This window comes from Sprattus sprattus, assembly GCF_963457725.1.
Source record: "Sprattus sprattus genome assembly, chromosome: 20".
Taxonomy (NCBI): domain Eukaryota; kingdom Metazoa; phylum Chordata; class Actinopteri; order Clupeiformes; family Clupeidae; genus Sprattus; species Sprattus sprattus.
The window spans coordinates 27,314,232-27,337,987 of NC_137918.1; the positions used below are offsets into that span (position 1 = coordinate 27,314,232).

The 23,756-nt window shown below is 40.5% G+C and overlaps 1 pseudogene across 1 annotated transcript; it reads left to right on the forward strand.

Moving 5' to 3' along the window:
• The first annotated feature begins 369 nt into the window (after positions 1 to 369).
• On the forward strand, positions 370 to 15,555 carry LOC308381743 (NLR family CARD domain-containing protein 3-like; annotated as a pseudogene). Its single transcript has 6 exons — positions 370 to 447; positions 5,714 to 5,822; positions 6,029 to 7,872; positions 13,154 to 13,302; positions 14,249 to 14,422; positions 15,423 to 15,555. The product of its transcript is annotated as an NLR family CARD domain-containing protein 3-like (transcript).
• Positions 15,556 to 23,756: the final 8,201 nt, after the last annotated feature.

The following is a 23,756-nucleotide window of genomic DNA, read 5'->3' on the forward strand; positions in this document are numbered from 1 at the left end:
TGCAATCCATTTGTGCCTTGTCTTTACGCCTTGGTTCTCTTTCAACTCTTTCAACTCACCTGTGAAAACCAAATGTAAGAACTGAGCCATGCACCTGTTGAACCCTTCGTATTGCCCTCACCATATTTGAAGCACTATCTGTCATACATCATTTCACTGCAAATGTCTCACCAGACTCCATAGAACATTATGGATGCTAGGGTTAAAAACATAAATAATCTACAACTGCATTTGATTTAATTCTGCTTTTTAAACAAGGCATTATACACAGTTGTACTGAATTAACATGGGGCTTGTTGTGCACCTGATGTATCCCACTTTCAGGCTTTAATACTGTTATCCACTCAAAGCTTTATACACAGAGGCCAGATGCAGGAATGGGACCCAGATGCTGTCAGTGACCCGATTACCAGGTCTCAACAAGAGGACCTGAAACACATATTCCAGGTTTGGATGCAGGACTGCTTTACCAGGGGTGTCATAGTCATTTTAGTTAAGGGGCCACATACTGCCCACTTTGATCTGAAGTGGGCCAGGGTACTGTTCGCCGACGCTCGCTAAGCGGTTTAGCGAGCTAGATTCCAGGCTAAAAAAAAGAGAACCCCCCTTTATCGGGTTCGGCGAAGCAACTTCTGATAAATTCCATAGTAACATATCACTTAGCACTAACCTGCTCCAGGGCAGGCTAACCAAAGTTTAGCTGGCTAAACTTGCCACACCCACGCCAAAAGGAGGGATCCCATTGACAAGGAGTCATATTATAGTTTGATTAGCGTAGGAAGAGTTCTTTGCGAACGCCAAGAAGATCCATTTTTCCATCATGATGAGTTCTTGTATGAGCGCTACCGATCCACCCGACAAGGAAGACCTTCTCGAGTCATTTATTGCATACACCACCGTCGAACATTGAATGTCTTCACTTTCTTGCGAGTGGTAGCCTTCATTTTTGTAATGTCGGCGATGCGGAGAACAAAGCACTCATAATTATATGACAGTGGTATTAGTACAGTTGAGACATTGGTACAGTTGATAAACCCGAACTAACTTTCATGCGCAGCCTGAGACGTGATTTTTAGTTTGCACATGAATACTAACGTTTTCTTTGATCCCAAGAAATTTGAGCACATAACCCATCTCCATTATGGAGATATTGGCTAAAGTTGTTTTACCTACTTTAACTTACATCATTGCAAACGTTTAGTTTTGCAAACGTGTCTAGTTTTTGTGCAGTAGTGAATAAAGTCTCAGTCTACTGCACCATACATAGCATATCCTTTTTGTAGAAAATTATTAAGGTGGATGCATGATAAAACACAATTTCTTTTCATTGCTTCAATTTCTTGAATTTGTTATTAATACAATCACATTTAGTAATTTAGCAGACGGTTTTATTCAAAACGATTTAAAGCTACAATTCTTACGAAGGTGAGGGGAGTCGAACTGGTGATCTGCTGCATGCAAGCCATTCGCTCTACCAGCTGCACCAAAGTCACATATTTGCCACAAGAAAAGATATCACGTCTTAGACAACCTATAGACAGTTTCTTATATTGCTGTTGCAGCAGCGGCAGTGTTGGATTTTGACATGATTATGGTCTTGAATTCTTCATAACGCGTTCATGGTCATATCCTGCCTTAGCAGAGAAAAAAATGAGTCTTTTTCTTTGAGTTTAGACTATCGTGCTGTTCAAAAAAATCATGGTTTTAGTGAACGACCTTTCCTTCCTTTTGAAGCAGGATGTGCACGCGCAATTTAGCTGACGAGTTTAGTCTGGGACAATTTAACTTGACACATTTTTATCTTAGCGCACGTCGCCAGACTGGCTTGGCCTGTTCTCATTTAGCGAGCTATATTATCTCATGTCGCGAGCTAAATTAATTATCTTAGCTTCAGTTGTACGCCGAACAGGGCCCTGACCAGTAAAATCATAGCACAATAACGCATACAAAACGACAATATTTCTCTATGTCTAAATCAGTTTTTGGACGATAAACCCTATTTTAAGGTCTTTCTACAATAACCTAGAAAGATAAAGACCAAAAACTCAGACATCAGCCCACTGTTCATCTGCCTGGGTTCTCCTCTGCAGACTCCCTCGCTTTGTGTAGCGTTTGTCGTCAAGCGATCAGCATGCGCTCTGCTGTGTCCAGAGCATACATCGTTTTTGAAGCAATTACTGGATCAATTAAAAAACTATTACAAAATGTTTGTTCTCATAAACCTCCATATTCTTAAGAGACATTCTGACTCACAACCCTTGAAATGTATTAAGAACAAGTGCAATTCCACCAATACTTCAGTTTATCATTTACACATTACAACTGCAGATCACAGTTGATCTACAGAGCAAAACATTTAGTCACAGGTATTTGGAACTGAAAAATATTGTATTTGACTAACGAAATAAACTTGTTGTTATCTACACTTGAACTGACTCACCACAAAATACAAACAAACGTGGGAGCTATTTAGTGAGGATGTTCAGTTGCCCTTCTTGCCTTGAAAATATAGAATTTGTACATTGAAAAAAAGTTGGGGCGGTGCATGAGCCACAGTGTTCCATCAAACCAATCTCTTTTGTACTGAAGCAGCTGATTGACAATTATATTGCACAATGTTCAGTGTCAAATACCTCATGCTTCTTTTGGCTTTACAAATCTGCTGAAAGATCGGCAATCCTGTCCGTCACAGTATTCCTCGTTAAGCTAACCCTGTCAGTTCTCGGGGCACACGATTTCCGAAGCCTTCAGCATGCATGTTTTCACAAACGTACCCTCACAGTATAGCTTTTAGGCTAATGCTATTTCGTTGGCAATAAGGTAGCTAGCTTCCACTGCTGCATCACTTATCTCTCGGCTCCGGGTTAAAACGGACTGTTGTTTCTTTAGACTTGCTAGCAGGTGATTTATCTTCTCTCTTCTCAGTTGTCCTTGCAAGTGGTCATATTTGGACTGTTTAGGAATAGAATCTTCTTTTATAGAAATGCAATTTATGTCTTTCCGTAGTATACACACTTAGCAAAGTCATCAGGCGGGCCGAGCTGGACCCCCTAGTGGGCTGGATCCAGCCCACGGGCGATATGTTTGACCCCCCTGTGCTATACTGAATATGCCCAGAGTTGACAATACTGATCATAACTGAAGTGATGGGGAATTGCATGCTGGGGGAAAGAATACAGTTAATTTGCAACAAACACAGACGTACTCAGCAGTAATGATAATGAATACAGTTCATATGCAGCAAACACAGGAATATTCAGCAATAATGATAATGGAATCAGTTCATATGGAAATGAGCCCTAGTGACTAGTGACTAGGTGACTGTGATAGTAACTCACACACACTCTGAATTCTATCTCTGCATTTTACCCATCCAGGGTACTGTTCAGCGACGCTCGCTAAGCGGTTTAGCGAGCTAGATTCCAGGCTAAAAAAAGAGAATGCCCTTTTATCGGGTTCGGCGAAGAAACTTCTGATAAATTACCATAGTAACATATCACTTAGCACTAACCTGCTCCAGGGCAGGCTATACTAAGTTTAGCTGTCTAAACTTGCCACAAACCTGGCAAAAGGAGGGATCCCATTGACCAAGGACTAAACGGAGTCATATTACGTAGTTTGATTAGCGTAGGGAGAGAGTTCTATGCGATCCGCCAAGATCCATTTTCCCTTTTTTGTGAGTGGTAGCCTACGTTTTTGTAATGTCGGCGATGCTTATATGACAGTGTTATATTGACAGTAACCCATCTCCCTTACGGAGGTATTGGCGAAAGTTGTTTAAGATCTTGATTTTATGTCCCTTCTACAATCACGATGTTATTAACCATACGTCATCAAGAAATGCAACTTACAATCATTGCAAACATATAGTTTTGCAAACGTGTCTAGTTTTTGTGCAGTAGTGAATAAAGTCTACCTCGGTCTACTTCACAGCATAACATTTTTGTAGAAAAGGTGGATGCATGATAAGAAGAGAGAAATACAAACAATATATTTTCATTGCTTCAATTTATTGAATTTCGAATTAATACATGTACATTTAGTCATTTCGCAGACGGTTTTATTCAAAGCGATTTGTAAAGGAGATGTAAAACTACAATTACTACGGAGGCGAGGGGGGTCGAACCAGCGACCTGTTGCCTGCCATCCATGAGCTCTAACCGCTGCACCAAAGTCACATATTCGACATCGGAAAAGATATCACGTCTTAGACAGCCTATAGACAGTTTCTTATATTGCTGTTGCAGCCGCGGCGGTGTTGAATTTTGACATGATTATAGTCTTGAATTATTTATAACGCGTTCAAGGTCATATCCTGCCTCAGTGGAGAAAAAAAATTGTCTTTTTCTATGAGTTTAGACTATTGTACCGTTAAATAAAATCATGGTTTTGGTGATCGACCTTTCCTGCCTTTTGAAGCAGGACGTGCACGTGCAATTTAGCTGACGAGTTTAGCCTGGGATAATTTAACTCGACGATAAAGTATTTTAGCGCACGTCGCCAGACCGGCTTGGCCTGTTCTCATTTAGCGAGCTATAACATCTCATGTCGCAAGCTAAATTAATTATCTTAGCTTCAGTTGTACGCCGAACAGGGCCCAGGGTAGTGATACACACAGTGAAGCACACTAACCCGGAGCAGTGAGCTGCAGTGAGCTGCAGTGAGCGGCCACCCTACGGTTTCCAGCCCTAAACCCTAACCAGTAGGCCACGGCTGATGCAGTTTATATAAAATGATACTTTTGGAAATTTCCCTTACTGTATACTCATATTTACATGTGGCTTCTTATCCTTTCCATGATGTTCTGCAGTTAAAGCACACTTATATCACATTAAACCCAATGGCTACTGCTACATCATGTCTCTACTAAAAGTCAATCTCTTGAGTAGAAGCAGCAGTTAAAGCAGACTTATCTCACATTAAATCCAATGGCTACTGCTACATCATATCTCTACTACAAGTCAATCTCTTGATAGAAGCAGCAGTTAAAGCAGACTTATCTCACAGTAAACCCAATGGCTCCTGCTACATCATAGCATAGATCAATCCCAGTGAAGAGTGAACTAAGTGAAAAGCTGAATTGCTCTTTACAGATGCCTTCTAACATAGTAGCAACACTACAAAAGAGCAGTGTTGTATAATTTATCATATTAATAAGTAATAACATATCGATACTTATAAACCACAATAACACTTTAGTTGAAGGGTAATTAAATGAGGATCTTAAATCACCTTCACCTCTCTGAAGAGTTTGGACTTTAAGAGCTTCTTAAAAGCAGAGAAGGATGCCCCTGCTCTGGTATTGCTAGGCAGCTCGTTCCACCAGCGTGGAATTTCGAATGAGAATAGTCTAGATTGCCATACCTGCAAAGCCGGCAGTGCTAAACGACACTCATTAGACAAGCGCAGCATCCTGGGGGTAACATTTATGAAAAGCGTATGTCAGTGTTCACTAGGTGACATAACATCTTTTATTACATAGAAAACATATTGACTCAAACGATGCTCGTGTCATGGATGAATTATGTGTGATGATTAACTGCGTGTAATGATGAACCCATAACAGTAGCTCTTGCTGTCATATTTTCCCCTTTCATCAATACAGTGAAATATCTTCCATTACAAAACTTTTGACAGTTTGTCTGTAAATGTTCGGTTACTTTGGTTTTATGGCATAATTACATGCAAGTGTGACCAGATTTTTGTACTTTAGGTGTTAGAGGAGAAGATCATCACCTTTGTGAAGAAGGAGCTGAAGAGATTCAAGAGGATGCTGAGTCCAGATTACCAAGAGAACTTTGAGAGTAAAGAGGATGATGAGAGTGAAGCTAGAGAAGCGGCTCTGAAGATGGCAGTGAACTTCCTTAGGAATATGAAGCAGAGCGATATCGCTGACAAACTGCAATAAAGTAAGACTCTTGCATTTGTAGTTATTTGCATCATAAGTTGCATTAGCAACGAAGTAATTATTAATTTTTGGTGCCAGTGGCTTACAAATTATTATTATGTTACATTTTTTGTGAAATAGATGAGCTGGATGTAGTTTGTCAGACTGAGCTAAAAGGAAATCTCAAGAACAAGTACCAGAGTGTGTCTGAAGGAATATCCAAGCAAGGAAGCTCTGCTCTTCTAGAAAATATCTACACAGAGGTCTACATCACAGAGGGAGGAAGTGGAAAAGTAAATGAAGAGCATGAAGTCAGACAGATTGAGTTAAAATCCAAGAGACCAGCTGGACAGGAGACATCAATCAAATGCAGTGACATCTTTAAACCCTTACCTTACCAGGTCAAACCAATCAGAAGTGTCGTCACAAAAGGAGTGGCTGGCATTGGTAAAACCGTCTCAGTTCAGAAGTTCATCCTGGACTGGGCAGAAGGAAAAGAAAACCAGGATATCCACTTCATATTTCCACTGCTTTTTAGGGAGCTCAACCTCATTAGAGAAAAACGGCTCTCTTTGATGGATCTCCTCCACCACTTTTTCACAGAAATAAAGCAGTCAACTTTTCCCAGCCAAGGGAAGTGCAAAGTGTTGTTCATCTGTGATGGTCTGGATGAATGTCGACTCCAACTAGACTTTCAGAATAATGAAAGTTTGAGTGATGTGACAAAAGTCACCTCATTGGACGTACTCCTAACAAATGTCATCAAGGGTAATCTGCTCCCCTCTGCTTTACTTTGGATTACCTCTCGACCAGCAGCAGCCAATCAAATCCCGCCTGAGTGTGTTGATCGGGTCACAGAGGTACAAGGGTTCAATGACCCACAGAAGGAGGAGTACTTCACGAAGAGGATCAGTGATCAGAATCTTGCCAGCAAAGTCATCTCTCACATCAAATCATCAAGGAGCCTCCACATTATGTGCCACATACCAGTGTTCTGCTGGATTGCTGCTACTGTTCTTACAGTGATTCTTGGCTCTTCAGGAGGCGGACAGGTCCCAAAGACTTTGTCAGAGATGTATACCTATTTCCTAATTTTTCAAACCAAACAGAGGAGCCTAAAGTTTGAAAATGTGCATGACCTTGATCCACAGTGGAACCAGGAAGTTATCCTTGGTCTTGGGAAGTTGGCTTATGAACAGTTAGAGAAGGGTAATTTGATTTTTTATTAAGAAGACCTAAAAGAATGTGGCATTGATGTCAGAGAGGCAGCAGTATGCTCTTGCATCTGCTCCCAGATCTTTCGAGAAGAATCAGGGCTTTATCAAGGAAAGGTGTTCTGCTTCGTGCATTTAAGTGTCCAGGAGTATCTTGCAGCTTTGTATGTGTTTTTGATGATGGCAGTTGAAGGAAAAGACATAATATCCACACACCAAACTCATGGAATATTGATTCAGCAGAAACGGACATGGAGGAGTTGGCGGTCTCCTGTAACAAGGACATCCAGACACCAAGCTCCTTCAATGAAGAAATCCATGATCATCTTACACAAGAGTGCTGTGGACAAGGCTTTGGAGCATGAAGATGGACGCTTTGACCTATTCCTCCGTTTCCTTCTCGGCCTCTCTCTGGAGTCTAACCAGACTCTCCTGCATGGCCTACTACAGAGAGGACAAAATAAGAAGGGCAATGAAGAAACAATCAGTTACATTAAGGATAAGATCAGGGAGGTTCCTTCATCAGAAAGGGTCATCAACCTCTTCCACTGTCTGAATGAACTCAATGATCACTCCTTAGTGGAAGAGGTCCAGAGGTTGCTGAGTGCTGGGTCTATTTCTGGAGCTGAACTCTCACCTGCCCAGTGGTCAGCTCTAGTGTTTGTGCTGCTGACATCAGAACAGAAGCTGGACGTGTTTGACTTGAAGAAGTACATCAGATCTGATGAAGGTCTTTTAAGGCTGCAGCCAGTAGTAGAGGAATCTCAAAAGGCTCAGTAAGTATGATGGCAGTCTGTATTTCAAGATGAGAGGGGTTAATGACTCTAGCTGTGTTTCCATCCAACATTTTATTACACATTTAGACCATTTGAGTGATAAACCCTGACAATAAACACTTGAAATTGAACAGTATTCTAATGCAACTATTCTAATAAACATGTGATTGATTAGAAGGGGTGGATTATCTCACTATTGTCATAGAGTATAATGTGATTAAGTTTGAATTAAATCAGCATTTGTTGCTCTTATCACATTTTCCTGTGAAAGTTGCCCACAGATTTTTAACAACTCCTTAGTGTCCATTTTTAATTCTGATATGTGGTGAAACATCATGTCTGATTTTTTAATTGGTCTAGAAGCACAACTCTAATACAGATGGCAGCAGTGTCCTTTTCATTGAGCTTATAGTCACTGGTGGCTGTTTTTCCCTCAAGGCTCAATAGCTGTGGGCTCACTGAAAGGAGCTGTACAACACTGGCATGTATCCTCAGCAAACCATCTTCAAAACTGAAAAATGTGGATCTCAGTGACAACAGTATTGGAGATATTGGAGTCCAAGAACTCTGTAGCAGACTGGAGAACCCAAACTGTGCACTGGAGACACTCAGGTAAAACATTTTGATTCTTCAGTATTCCCTAGAAATTAATTTTGTGGGTTAATTTTAACATTTAAATTTTATTGATAAAATAAACTTTGAAGACTATACATGAAAAGCATCCTCATTATGAGACAAAGTATTTTCTATTTTCACACATAGGGCCCTATCTTGCACCCAGCGCAAGTGACATTGTCACCGACGCATGTATCATTCCTATCTTGCACCCGGTGCACAGCGCGATTTTCCCTCCAGAGGCGCGCTTCGAAATGAACTTGCGTCGACATGAACTTGCGTCGACATGGTCGGGGGCGGAACAGAGAAGGCGTTTCTCTGGCGCAAGTGGTATTTTTGCAGTTTCAAAACAACGCCGTGCGCCATTGACCACAAAAAAGCTGGGGCACAATGTCTAAAGTCTGTAACGCGTATTCAGAACGCTATTTTAAGGGCACATGTGCTTGCCCGCACAGTATAGGACCTATAGGCTACACTATACTTCTGTCGTCTACACGAGAGATTTAATCAAATACATTCAACTTGCTCAAAGGAAAATTAAGTTAATTCATTTTGTAGTCATGGCTGGGGTAGGCTATATATTTCCACTTAACAAATAGGTGTTCTTTTGCGTTCGCTATTATCCAAGGTTTTTGGAAGAAAAACATTGGTTGTTTGTACTCTTTAGAACAGTTCTAAAGACTGTTATCACTTGTGTTCTTCTCTTCCATCTCTTTCACAAATAATGAAATCGTAGTATAGTATTTTTCCCTGCGTTTGTTTAGGCGAACTGCTTTCCTTTCCGATCAAGCGAGTGGTGCGCACTCCCTCGAGGGGGTGCATCTGCCGCAGAAGGTGCTGAATCGGGTACAGAAGTATGGGTTCCCTGGCGTCCTTGGCGCTATAGACTGCACCCATATTCACATACGTGGCCCCCCAGTGTTTTACACAACATTGCCATGAATCATGGATGTGTCAATGACATAAATGAGGATAGATTAGAGGACTTTAGAAGACGTGAGGTTGAACTGCATGTGCCGATGGGTGCAATATTATTACCATGCATACATAACCTAGTGATTCAGTAAGGGGTGAACCCAAAACATCGGAAAGTATGTTTTTGTGACTTTTATTTCAAATATGTTGCCACCAAAAAACGAATGCTAGTAACTGAAAAAAATACAAACGAGAAATGAAAAGTAGAACCATTTCTCCAAACAAGCATGGGGAAATATTGCCGTGATTGTTTCTCATAACACACGCTCTGGTGGCCTCACGGTCTTCCTCCCGGTAATTCCGCCATTACGATAACAAGCCGCTTTGCAATATGCGCTCCTCGCTCTTAAAGGGAATGTGAGATGACGCTCTGATTGGTTTATTGCATATTACGCCCAAACCACACCTATGGCTGAGTAACCTCCTTGTGTTTTTTCCGCCATTAAAATAGCAACTGCGCCATAGAGCCGCCCACACAGCTACTTGCGTTTGGCGCCATCCTACTTGCGTTTCTGATCGCAAGATAGGGCCCATAGACTTAAATATCCTCCTTTTCAATAATAAAAGATCACTGAACGAACTATGGAAGTTGTCTCAGTTTTCAAAACATATATGAGGTACATACGGTACAAGAACAAATGCCAAGATGGAAAAAAATGTTAGAGTATCATGAAATGCCAAAAACTGTTTCATGGAAAATCTGGTTTCCTAGATGACTCCTGTTTACTCCTGATGAAAGTTAGATGGAAACCCAGCTTCTTATACACGAAAAAACATTTTGTCTGATCTTTTAATTGTTTTAGAAGCACAACACTAATATTCAGACGGTAGTTTCAAATGTTCATGTACCGTTTCAGACACACATAGGAGAGAGCCTCCCTTTCAATGTTAAAAGCTCACTGAAAGAATTGCAGAAGTTCTCTCAGTTTATGAAACTCATATCAAGCTGTTAGATAAATGAATATCAAGACGTTAATATTAATGAGACAGAGACCAGCAAACAGAATTTCAGCGCTTTGCAAAAGAGGGAGATGTGTCGCAACCAAATATCATGAACAAACTTCATGAACAAACATCAAAGATGAGCTGGGCACGGCCAGCCTTATTTGAGTAAAAAAAAACAGATTTCATGACAGACAAAGGGCGGTATTCTCCCGTCCCATCTCTTCAGAAGTTACAGCAGTGATCTCAGAACATGTCCTTGAGAGAAGAGCAGTGTGCATGACTATCAGAACAATAACAGGAGGTTTGCCTCAGCAAGAGAGTATGCATCCTGTAGGCCTTAGCACACAGGATAAGTAAGCAGATGAAAATACAATAACAATGTCCTCTTATTCCTAAAATTTCTAATTAACCTGTTACTGCAGTGGGATATTTCGCCTTAATTTGGAACGATTTGTACTTACACATAATAACACTCAATATCTGAAGTTGTACACATGATACAAAGATCATTCATATCTTAAATTGAAGAAGACAAATGGGCCAAGACATGCATTCACCTCCTGACTTTTATTTTCATCATTAAGTATCAATTTCAAAGCATCATATACAGAACAAAATGTCAAAAATGTAAAAAACGCCTTTCATTTTTATGTTTGACAGTGTGTGGATGGTTTCAAGGGAAGAAAATTCTGTCATGTTCTATATTTCCTGATTCAACATGTTCCTGAGAAACAAAGTACAAAGTTTGGAGCAGATATCTAAAAATGTCCAGGTGTTGCACAGCAATATCTAAATGGTGCATTCAGGCGTCTCCAAGTGTCCAAAACCTCTCCAAGCTCTCCAAATGCATAAAAAAAATGTTCTCATTGTATATCGTTTTTTTTCGTTGTACAGACATATATAACTCCATTTTAGACTAAGATTATAATTTCTTTTGAAATTGGATTGTGTCACTGTTGGAGGCTGTGCAGCTGGTAGTAGTGGTGGTGGCGACGGGGGTGGTGGTGGGGGTGAGGGTGATGCTGGAGCTGGAGCTGGAGCTGGAGCTGGGGCTGGGTCACTGCAAGATAAAAACGTTGGACAATATAAATAGTTTGACTGGGTCATGCCTTACAATTGAATTTTGCTTCATGTTATTTACTAAGCTAATGCACAAATATGTAAAATGTAAACATATGTAAAAAACACCATAGTCAAGCTGAAGTGTGATAATAACATAGGCATTATGCATTTAGCATATGTAAATAAAACATTTCTATGCATTTTGAGGCAAGAAGCAGGCTGTGCTATGTTAGTATGTTGTAGCCTACATTGCAGCTACGTAAATACAGCAGCAGCATGCTAACCAATATCCATTACTAGCAAACTACATCCCACAATGATAAAAAAATAAAGCACTAAAGAGAATAAGGCATATGCATAGCTTACTGGTATGCACTGAAAAGTAATTGGTTTAAATTACTTACGCATCGAGGATGGCATCGATTCCATTCACTCTTCCTCTGAGTCCATGCTAGCATGCTAGTCCATGCTAGCATGCTAGTCCATGCTGAGTCCACTGGCTTCCCCGAAAATCATCAAAAATCATCCCATGTATTTCACTCATCTGCAATCCTCGTCTTGCCATGATGGATGAGTACAAGGGAGACAAATTGCAGCCAAAAATATGCACAAACAAGCCCTCAGGATCGTGTGGACCAAACCACTTGCTGTGCGCATTTGAAGGTAAACAAAATGGCCCATTTACGCACCGGGAGCGCAGCTGAGACTCTTGAGTTACGCTTTCAAAAATCTAAACTCCAGGACTGAGCAATCAGGGCAAATGACCTACCTACTTTTTTGGTAGAATCTCTTTTATTCGGTGAAACAGGTGTCAATCACTACTGAGAAGTCTTACAAGAAGTGTAAAGTGATATGATAGGACATGCCTGAGCAGCTTCATGATTGAGAGCTGATGCCATTGGTGGTAATGCCTGTCACTCATGACAAACATGTGTTTAACAGCCAATAAAATCCAAAGATTCTGAAAGAGGGGGTCTTAAGCTTTGTAACTATATATAACATCACGTGATAACTTTGTGTAGTGTTGTCAGGAAGAGAGCGAGGAGATCGTCATCAGAAACATACAAGAAAGTGAACGTTTTTTCTCAATGTTGTGAGCAAGTGACTGAACAACTTTATGGACATAACCATGCAGTTCAAGTCTGTTTTTTTAGATGTTTTGAAGGTAAATGAATGTTCTATAACGTTATTCAAGGTACGGATAATGCAGAAACACATTTAAATGGCTTAGTTATGGGAGGAGGCTGCTCCATATGTAAAAAATGAGGATGTGTCATGGTGTGTTTAAAATTGTATTTATTTGTAACGGATGCATGTAGACAACTGAAAATCGGTTTACACATAGTTGGATTACCACAAAAAAATATTAAATGGGAGTTTGAATCATATTTTCAGAAATAGAATTTTCAGGATTTGTTTTGGCGATTTATCCAGTACGGGCCCGCCCGCGGGTCCATTAGGGGGCGTTAAAGCAGTAACAAGTTAAAGCACATTTTGGGACAAATGCTCAGATGGAAAGACTATCATACATATATTTATATTTAGACTCCTGATTATGACTATTAAGTAATTGTTTACTGTGGTAAGTATTATTATGCATGGATGTGCTAACAGTCAACTGATATTAAATATGTTTGTCTCCTTCTCTCTACAGCCTGACATACTGCAGTATTACAGAAAAGGGCTTCAGTTCTCTTGCATCAGCACTGAGATCAAACCCCTCACACATCAGAGAGCTGCAGCTGAGTGGGAATAAAGCAGGAGAATCAGGAATGAAGCATCTTTCTTCTCTTCTGGAGGATCCTAACTGTCAACTGGGGAAACTAGAGTGGGTATAAAAACATCAAACACTGAGTTGCTATGAGTGAATTTGATAGTGATAGTGAATTGTCAAGCTGTTCACATGTAAAGGGATAATATGAATTCAGCAGTAAACACTTCATATATCTCGCTCCATCTTCATGAGACAAACTTATACACAAACACATACTCACTTAAGAAACACAGACAGACGGATGGACGGACGGACGGATGGACGGACAGACGGATGGCAGACGGACGGACACACACACACACACACAAACACACACACACACACACAAACACACACACACTCATACTTATGAACAAACACACACAAACAAATACACTCTTACACACACACACACACACACACACTCATAGACACACACTTAGACACACACAGACACGCACACTTATAAACACACAAACACACACTACAAACATTTACACACACATATATCTCGCTCCATCTTCATGAGACAAACTTATACACAAACACACACTCACTTACAAACACAGACAGACGGATGGACGGACGAACGGATGGACGGACAGACGGATGGCAGACGGACGGACACACACACACATACACACACACACACATACACACACACACACAAACACACACACACACACACATACACACAAACACACACACACTCATACTTATGAACACACACACACACACACAAACAAATACACTCTTACACAAACACACACACACACACACACACACATAGACACACACTTAGACACACACAGACACGCACACTTATAAACACACAAACACACACTACAAACATTTACACACACAGAGACATACACACACATAATTATATACACACACACACTTAAATACACACACACACACACACACACACTAAGACACACACACTAAGACACACACAGACACGCACACTATAAACGTTTACACACACAAACAGAGATTTTTTTTCCTTTCCTTTCTACAGCCTGAGAAACTGCAATATTACAGAGGGAGACTTCAGTTATCTTGCATCAGCACTGAGATCAAACCCCTCACACATCAGAGAACTGCAGCTGAGTGGGAATGAAGCAGGAGACTCAGGAGTGAAGCATCTTTCTTCTCTTCTGGAGGATCTTAACTGTCAACTGGAAAAACTAGAGTGAGTATAACAACACCAAATACTGAGTTGCTATGAGTGAATTTGACAGTGATAGTGAATTGTCAAGCTGTTCACATGTAAAGGGATAATATGAATTCAGCAATAAACATTTCATATATCTCACTCCATCTTCATGAGACAAACTTATACACAGACACACACTCACTTAAGAAACACAGACAGAGGGATGGACAGACGGACGGATGGACGGATGGCAGACAGACGGACACACACACACACACACACACATACTTATGAACACACAACAAATACACTCTTACACACACACACTTAGACACACACACTTACAAACACATAAACACACACTACAAACTTTCACACACACATGCAGAATTTGTTAGCCTTTCCTCTCTACAGCCTGAGAAACTGCAATATTACAGAGGAAGGCTTCAGAGCTCCCAATTATTATAGATAGAGAAACTGTATTTCTTACACAGTTTTCCAAATCATGTAATGTTTCAGACATACATGGACTTAAAGATTTTTCCTTTCCATGCTAACAGCTTGCTATACAAGGTCATACGAAAGTTATTTCAATTATATTTTGGGCCAAGCACTCAGATGAAAATAAAATGTTTAGAGTATCAGAAAAACCACAAGATCACAAACCGTTTCATAGACAATCTGGATGACTCTTTTATATCTGAAAAAATGTTTAAAAATAATTATTCAGTTAATTAACAATGGGACCTTCACCATGCTTTTTGAACTGAACTGAACTGCGGTAATATCACCTTTCAACGTTTCAAATACTCTGTCCTCCAATGTACCTCACATAGTAAACTGCTGATCCCTTCAATTTGGCTACAAAAATGGCTGTTCTTGAAATACACTGTATTGTTTAGTTGTGTTTTTCTTTGAATTGCCTCAGTAGAAATTATGCCCTGAATTTGGCTATGATAATGTTCTCACTTTAAATCGACTGAAAATGTTTTGTTGTGTTTGCCTTAACTAAATTATGACTATATTTTCACTTTAGACTCTCAGACTGCAGTATCACAGAGGAGGGCTATGCTAGTCTGGCTTCAGCCTTGAGGATAAATCCCATCATCTCAGAGAGCTGGATCTCAGAGGAAATGATCCAGGGAAATCAGGAGTCAAACTGCTTTTAGACCTACAGGATGACACGCAGTGTAACCTGAAAAATCTCAGGTAAATGTCTATCAAGACCAAGGCTTTTATGCAAAGAGTTTCAAATGAAAAATAATGAGACTGTAATAACAAGTATATAAGAATACGACTTCTTCAATGCAATTTATTTAAACCATTATTCTCTTTATTTAATATCCACACCTCATATTATGTCAAACTGCTGACTTAGGGGCATCAGCAATGACCATAGATGAACATTATATTGAAAATGACAGGATGAGCTCAGCTGTTGAAATGAAAACTGAGCCTGTAGGATTTAAAGCTGTTGCACCAAGCCAAGCAGACATATTGAATCAATAGACTACAGTGGGTATCAGTGCTTCCTTCCCCATGAGAAAAACACATATGTGACCTCTTAGTTTGCTTTTTTAATGCTTTTTTAATGTTCGTAAAAGGCTGCTTTGGTAGAAGTTGTAATGTTTTTGTGTTTTTTTTTTCTTTAAACACCAGTGATGATGTTTTGTGTCAGACAACAGATATGTTTATTATCTCGATTTTTACAGGTACCTGAAGGGGAGTGCTGCTGAGGAAGCCTGTGCTGCTGTGGCTTCAGCTGTGGGTTCAAACCCCTTACTCATGACTGAGCTGAATCTGAGGAGGCACATACCAAAAGCCTTGGGATTGACTCAGCTGTGTGCTTTACTGGAGGATTCCCATTGCAGACTGCAGAAACTGAGGTTAGTGGATGCTGTCTCTTTAATTAACAGACATTAGCTGCATTCATCTCTTTTGGAGGATCCCAAATGCAAACTGGCCTAATTTAGCAATAGCTTTTCGTATGCCAGATATTCAGGCAATGTTTCATCAAGTTAGAGTGCCACATCCAATGTGGACTTCTTGAGATTTTTGTGGTGGCCTAATGGTGATGTTGGTAAGCCTCCAGTTGAGCCTCACACGTTGGTGCACCTTTTTCGAGCAGTATCATCTCCAAGTTGTGCAAACTTTGCACTAAAACAGACAGTTAGACACAACAAGAGCTCATTCCATCCCAGGGTAATAAGAACTATTGAGAATAATTTAAATGTTGATGACTGCTTGAAGTCCCTGTCATCTGAACAGGAAGCAGTAGAGCAGGTCAAGGAGCTTACATCTTTGCGTCAAAAGGGGGAATTTTGTCTGACCAAATGGATGATCTGTTCAGGCACAAATTCCAAAGGAGGACAGAGCCCATGAGGTCAGGGAACTGGATCTAGATAGAGACAAATTACCAGAAGAAAGAGCACTTGGATTGTTATGGAGTGTAGAGGATGACATGTTTAAGTTTAACATTATTGTGAAAGATAACTCAACACTCAAAGGAACATGCTATCGATAGTGAGCTCAATCTATGACTCACTTGGATTCTTGTGCCCTCACACTCTACCTGCAAAATTGCTTCTTCAGAAACTCTGCAGAATTAAGCATGACTGGGAGAGCAGAATACCTCAAGCTGCATCTGATGAATGGAGAAGATGGATTGATGATCTTCACCAGTGATCGTGGATACGGTACCATAAGTTACCTCAGAATGACTGCTGACAATCATATGGTGCATGTGTCCTTCATGCATGTTAAAGCAAGAGTAGCTCCTTTAAAACAGATGACCATCCCTGGCATAGAATTGGCAGCTGCAGCACTGGCTGTTAAAGTGGACAAAATGCTAAGAAGTTGTTAAAGCTGAGTCATTCAACCTTTAGGACAGTCTGTATATAAATAACAAATGACCAAACAAGATTTCACACTTTTGTGGAAAATAGAATGTCTCTCATAAGGGACAACACAGATGTATCAAAATGGAACCAAACTGAACCCAGCTGTCATTTCATCAAGAGTTGTGAGTGCAAGCACATTGGTCAAGTGCAAAGCATGGATCCAGGGACCAACGTTTCTGTGGAGGACGGAAGAGGAATGACCTCAAACTCTATGGAGTCCCTGTCACTCGCTTAGGATGACCCAGAGGTGAAAAGGAGCACCACAACAAAACAGCTATTAGAACACTTCTCTAGTTGGAACAAATTAAACAGAGTAGTGGCATGGTATTTGAAGGGTATTTGAAGGGTATTTGAAGTTTAAGGACATTCAATAAAATTTCAATTCAATTCAATTTTATTTATATAGCGCCATAACAATACAATTGCCTCTAGGCGCTTTACAGAGCCCAGAGCCTGAACCCCCTTAGTGCAAGCACAATGGCAACAGGGGCAAGAAAAAACTCCCTGTTAGGCAGGAAGAAACCTTAAGCAGAACCACGGCACATAAGGGGGGACCCATCTGCTTGAGGTCGGCCTGGTGGAAATAGGAAGGGGGGAAGGGGGAGGGTTGTTTTGCAGAAAGGGAAGGGAAACAACAGGGGTTGTACACAGCCAGCATTAGGTCGATGTACGTAGTATACAGCCGCGGAAAAAATTAAGAGACCACTTCAAAATTATCAGTTTCTCTGGTTTTACTATTTATTGGTATGTGTTCAAGTAAAATGTACATTTTTGTTTTATTCTATAACCTACTGGCAACATTCCTACCAAATTTCAAATAAAAATATTGTCATTTGAATCATTTATTTGCAGAAAAATGACAATTGGTCAAAATAGCAAAAAAGATGCAGTGTCTTCAGATCTCGAATAATGCAAAGAAAACAAGCTCATATTCATTTTTAAACTACACAATACTAATGCTTTAACTTAGGAAGAGTTCAGAAATCAATATTTGGTGGACTAACCTTGATTTAAAATCACAACTTTCATGTGTCTTGGCAAGCTCTCCACCAGTCTTTCACATTGCCGTTGGGTGACTTTATACTTCTTGGCGCAAGAATTCAAGCAGCTCGGCTTCTTTTCATGGATAGATTTCAAGTGAAGAAAAAGTTTGAATTTGACCGAGGATTGGAAGGAGAAAGCGCCGGACAAAAGTACTCCGGCTGCGTTTCTATCACAAGGTACGTTTCATCGTAAATAAACACGCCCAACAAGTAGTCAATGAAATGCATGCTTTCCTCATTTGTTTCTCGGAGTAAATAATAAACTTTATCAAACCTTTGTATTTAGTTTTGTGTTCGGCTATCAACTTGGCTAGATTTTTAGATTAATAAGACATTTGTGAGGGCGAACATTCACATGTGTTTCGTTTACCGCAAAGCTGACACACCTTGTACTAATAGCAAACATGTTAATGGGTTTTCATTTTGGCATTTGAAAGGCATAAGCAAGCAGGGACTTACAAGACATTTTGAAGAAAAGATAAAGGAGTATTTTTTTTCCTTTCAATATGTTTTTCTTACCTAATTCATGACAAAATTTGACTGTTACTTATGGTTTAAGTGTAGTTAGTTAGTGTAGTGCTGTCAATATTTCGTTGTTGATTTAAGACCTCAATTATTTCTGCCCTGAACAATAATATATATATATATATATATATACATATATATATATATATATATTATTGTGTAAATGAAGAATAGAAAATGAACTGTTCCTTTTTCTGATCAATTGATTTTCAGCTTAGGTAATGGCAATATAATATCTGCCAGCCAACCCAAGACAAGAGGAAGAGGCGTGAGACCAAGAGGGAAAAGGCCAAGAGGCCTACAAGCCAGGAGAGTTGGACGTTTTAATATATTGACAAATTTAAGATCTGGGCTTTCTCTTCACCATTTGCTCATCAATGGACACATTTTAAAAGGGCTGATGCAGAGCTTTGCAGCGCTCTTTGAAATGGTCAAGGAAAGTTCTGACTTCTCTCATCTTATCATTTCCATCCTAAGCACTGGGCTCCACTACATGGAACATGGCCATCAGGGCTTTGAGCCGCTCCTGTGACATGGTAGACCTTGCCCAAGATGGGAGAAGTACTGCTGGTGGATGCGCGAGGAATGCCTATATGCATGAAGTGCAAGGGTGCACTTCCCGAAGTGGAGGGCAGTGTGACGGAGTGCTGCACTACAGATGAGTATGTGCTCTGACTGCCACACTATGGAGCCTGGCTCATTGTTATGGCAGTCAGAGTGCATGTTGGCACCCTGTAGACCCAGGTTCAAATCCATGTGGGGTGACTATGCTCTCCCTTTGCTACAAACTGGAGTAACATATTGTATCACACTGAATTTTACTGGTATTTTGAAAAGTGCATAATGTGGAGGACGCCAGATATTGGGCTGTAACATTTGAGGTTTTGCTCAGATCAAGCTGAAATTTTAGGAAGATATGGCTGATTGAGTATGTTTTGATTTATAGTTGAAATTTTTAAATAAATATGTATACTTAGCTCTTCAGATGATAAATTGTACATAATCGATGCGCATAATTCATAAATATTTGCATAAATCTGTATTTTTAATAAAGACAAATATTTGAAAAATGAAAAAACTGTGTGGTGTGTTGTACTCCTTACTATTTGCTTCAAAATGAGATCACACATTAATATATGTTACAAAGTGTTCTTACATCATTGCTTTAATTGAAGGTACCCTAAATCGGTCATTTTAGGGGCTGGCAACAAAGGGTTAAGTTTATATCTTTTTCGGTTTAGGCTCTGGGCTCTGTTAATTGCCTAGAGGTAATTGTATTGTTATGGCGCTATGCAAATAAAATTGAATTGAATTGAATATCTCGTTTAGCTCAGAGTTTGCCTCTGTTTAGTTTCTTTCTGCGCTCTGCTCGCCAGTTCTCTAAGTTCCCTGCGCCCCTCTGTGGGATTTGTCTGTGTTCTCGAGGATCAACTCCCTCAGCATCTACGTGTCTGCAACCTGTGGTCTGTCCTGTTTGTTCCTTGTTGTCTTTGTCTGCAAAAAACTCTGTTTCAAGAATTCCCATCTCAAAGTCTGTTCGGCACACAGACACACTTAAACAACCATGTAGACACACACACATACATACAGACAAACACAGTTTTTTTGTCTAAAAGGAAATACATTAAAAAAAAAATCTCTCTACAGACTTGAAGACTGCAGTATTACAGAAGAGGGCTTCATTTCTCTGGCATCAGCACTGAGATCAAACCCCTCACACATGAGAGGGCTGTGGATGATGGGGAGTAAAGCAGAAGACTCAGGAGTGAAGCATCTTTCTTCTCTTCTGGAGGATCCCAAGTGTAAACTGAAAAATCTGGAGTGAGTATCACAAGACCAAATAATGAATTGATATCAGTGAATTTGACAGTGATAGTGAACTGTCATGCTCCTCACATTTAAAGGGATAATATTAATTCAGCAGTAAAGTTCTAATCACTCCCCCTTTCCATCGCACACTTACACACACACTTACAAAATCATGTACATACACACACACACACTCACACACTTACACACACTCACACCCTCATGCATATGCTTACTCGCACACCCGTACACAAACAAACAGGCACACAGTAAAACACCAACTTATACACACACACACGCAGACTCACACACTGTTAAAACCACATGGCCCAAAGTGGAAATAACATAGAAGGGGAGACCATACCAATTTAAAGTTTCAATTCAAAGATTATTTATTAAATGATTACATCCACTACTGACAAAGTAACTAAGTAAGTGGGAAGCAAGAAAAAGTAAAGCACAGTGTAGTGCAGATCAGCATAGCATGTGAGTAGTGCACATCAGCATAGTGTATGTGTAGATCAGCATAGTGTATGTGTAGTGCAGATCAGCATAATGTATGTGTAGTGCAGATCAGCATAGTGTATGTGTAGTGCAGATCAGCATAGTGTATGTGTAGTGCATATCAGCATAGTGTATGTGTAGTGCACATCAGCATAGTGTATGTGTAGTGCAGATCAGCATAATGTATGTGTAGTGAAGATCAGCATAGAGTGTGTTTAGTGTAAAAATGGCAGAAAGGGAGCTGATGAAGAAATGTGCTGCAGCCAGCCCCAGTAGCTGCAGGACCAGAGCAAGCAGAGAAGAGAGTGAGCTCAACATCAGGAACTGTGAAAGTGTCCCGCCAATCGGCTGCCATCTAGCCACATTGGCCAGAACAGACAGCTCCCCCTGCAGACCGGAGGGAGAGGGACAGGTCAAAGTCTTACTATGACAAGGGTTTGAGTGAGGCAGACCCTTCACTGCAAAGCCGGTCGTAGCAGACTCACATACTTACAAATTCACACACACACACACACACACACACACAAACTTACAAATACATAGACTGGTGTGTATCTGCAGCAGTAAAACACTTCTTACCTCACTCCCCTCCCATCTTTATCATACACACATACACATACACACAATATCAAGAAAAAACATTGACAGTAATATTTTATGATCTAATGGGAAGACAGATTTTGTGTCCTTTTCTCTTTACTGTCAGTCATTCTTAACTAAAGTGAGTTCCACAAGACCAAGTACTGACTGCTGACAGGGAATTTGACAGTGACAGGGAATTTTCATGTCCCTCCTCTCTCTCACGCAAACACGTATTACACACACATGCAACAGACAATACACACCCACACACACACACAAACACACACACACACTTTTGAAACACAAAAGCATTAACTGTAATACACACACATAGTGTGCCCTTTAGATTTATACTCTCCCCTTTCAGAAATATGGATGTGGTTTATTTTGATGTCTTACATGTCCAGCATGCACAGAACACATGAGGTAATAACTGCTTCCCACTTTGTCCTCATGTGTGTCCCTCAGCTGATCTAATAGTCTTTCCTTCTTTCTCTCTACAGCCTGGGACGTTGCAGTATTACAGATGAAGGCTTCAGTTCTCTTGCATCAGCACTGAGATCAAACCCCTCACACATGAGAGAGCTGTGGCTGAATGAGAATAAAGCAGGAGACTCAGGATTGAAGCATCTTTCTTCTCTTCTGGAGGATCCAAACTGTAAACTGGAGATCCTAAAGTGAGTATCACAAACCAAATACTGTGTTGCTATCAGTGAATTTGACAGTGATAGTGAACTGTCATCCTCTTCAAATGTAAAGGGATAATATTAATTCAGCAGTAATGTTCTTGTCACTCTCCTTTCCATCATTACTACACAAACATTACACACACACTCACTTACACACACTTTCACACACCCACAAGCACACACTTTCACACACACAAACACAAACACACACACACACACATGTACACACACACTCGTATACTCACTCACTCACTCACACAGATACACTTTCTTGCACAAACACACTGTGGTATCATGGGAGGCTTCACCACTGAGCGGGGTGTAGAGCAGTGCGTAATTAATTGGACAGAGCCGGCAAAAATGCTTTTTAACGATGAATCCGGTTTATTAACCAACACAAAGTCTTTCAGGAAGCAAACATAAAAGTTTTTCAAAGGCAAAACAAAGGTTTCATAAAGTTGCTCCAAACTCAAATCCTACAACTGCAGCTGCAGCCCAAAGTTCCTCAGCCACCAAACTGAGTTTGTGCCATGCACAATGTCGCCCGTTTCTCCCCGTGTGTCCCCACTCTCAACTCTCTGAACAAAATCTTTCCTTCTCAGGTGCCAAACTGCTCTAACCATTTGCACCTGAGCTTGCAATCAGTGGATGGCCTGACTTTCCTAGTCCCCAGAGAACCTCCCCAGGTTCCTAGAGCCTGCCCCGTATAGGCTTGCTGAGGTAATTCAATCCCATTTCAACCTAGTGGAACCCCAAGCACAGCTTGTGGTACCACACACCCTTCCCCTCAACTTCATGTCCCTCCCGGGAGGTTAAAGCAGGTTGAAATTAGATTATCCAAACCTAAACACAAAAACCACCTTACATAACACTTTTCAGGGCCCCAACAGGCTATTTAACAACAAAATACAAATGTCCTTTCATCCCCCCCTCTTCATTCAGGGTCTTTTCCTTTTTTTTAACAATTGTCAAGTCCGTTTCCTTCCCTGTGTCAGTTCCCAGTTCGTCTGTCCAGCTTCTTTTTCCATTGAGGTCTATCCTTCCTCCTTCCGGTCGTGGAACCTCTGTCTCTCTTGCTCGTTCTGAGCGTTCAGTCTCTGTACAAGCAAGAAAAAGTAGAGAGGCAAGAAAAAGTAAAGCACTGTGTAGTGCAGATCAGCATAGTGTGTGTGTAGTGCAGATCAGCATAGTGTATGTGTAGTGCAGATCAGCATAGTGTGTGAAGTGCAGATCAGCATAGTGTATGTGTAGTGCAGATCAGCATAGTGTGTGAAGTGCAGATCAGCATATTGTGTGTGTAGTGCAGATCAGCATAGTG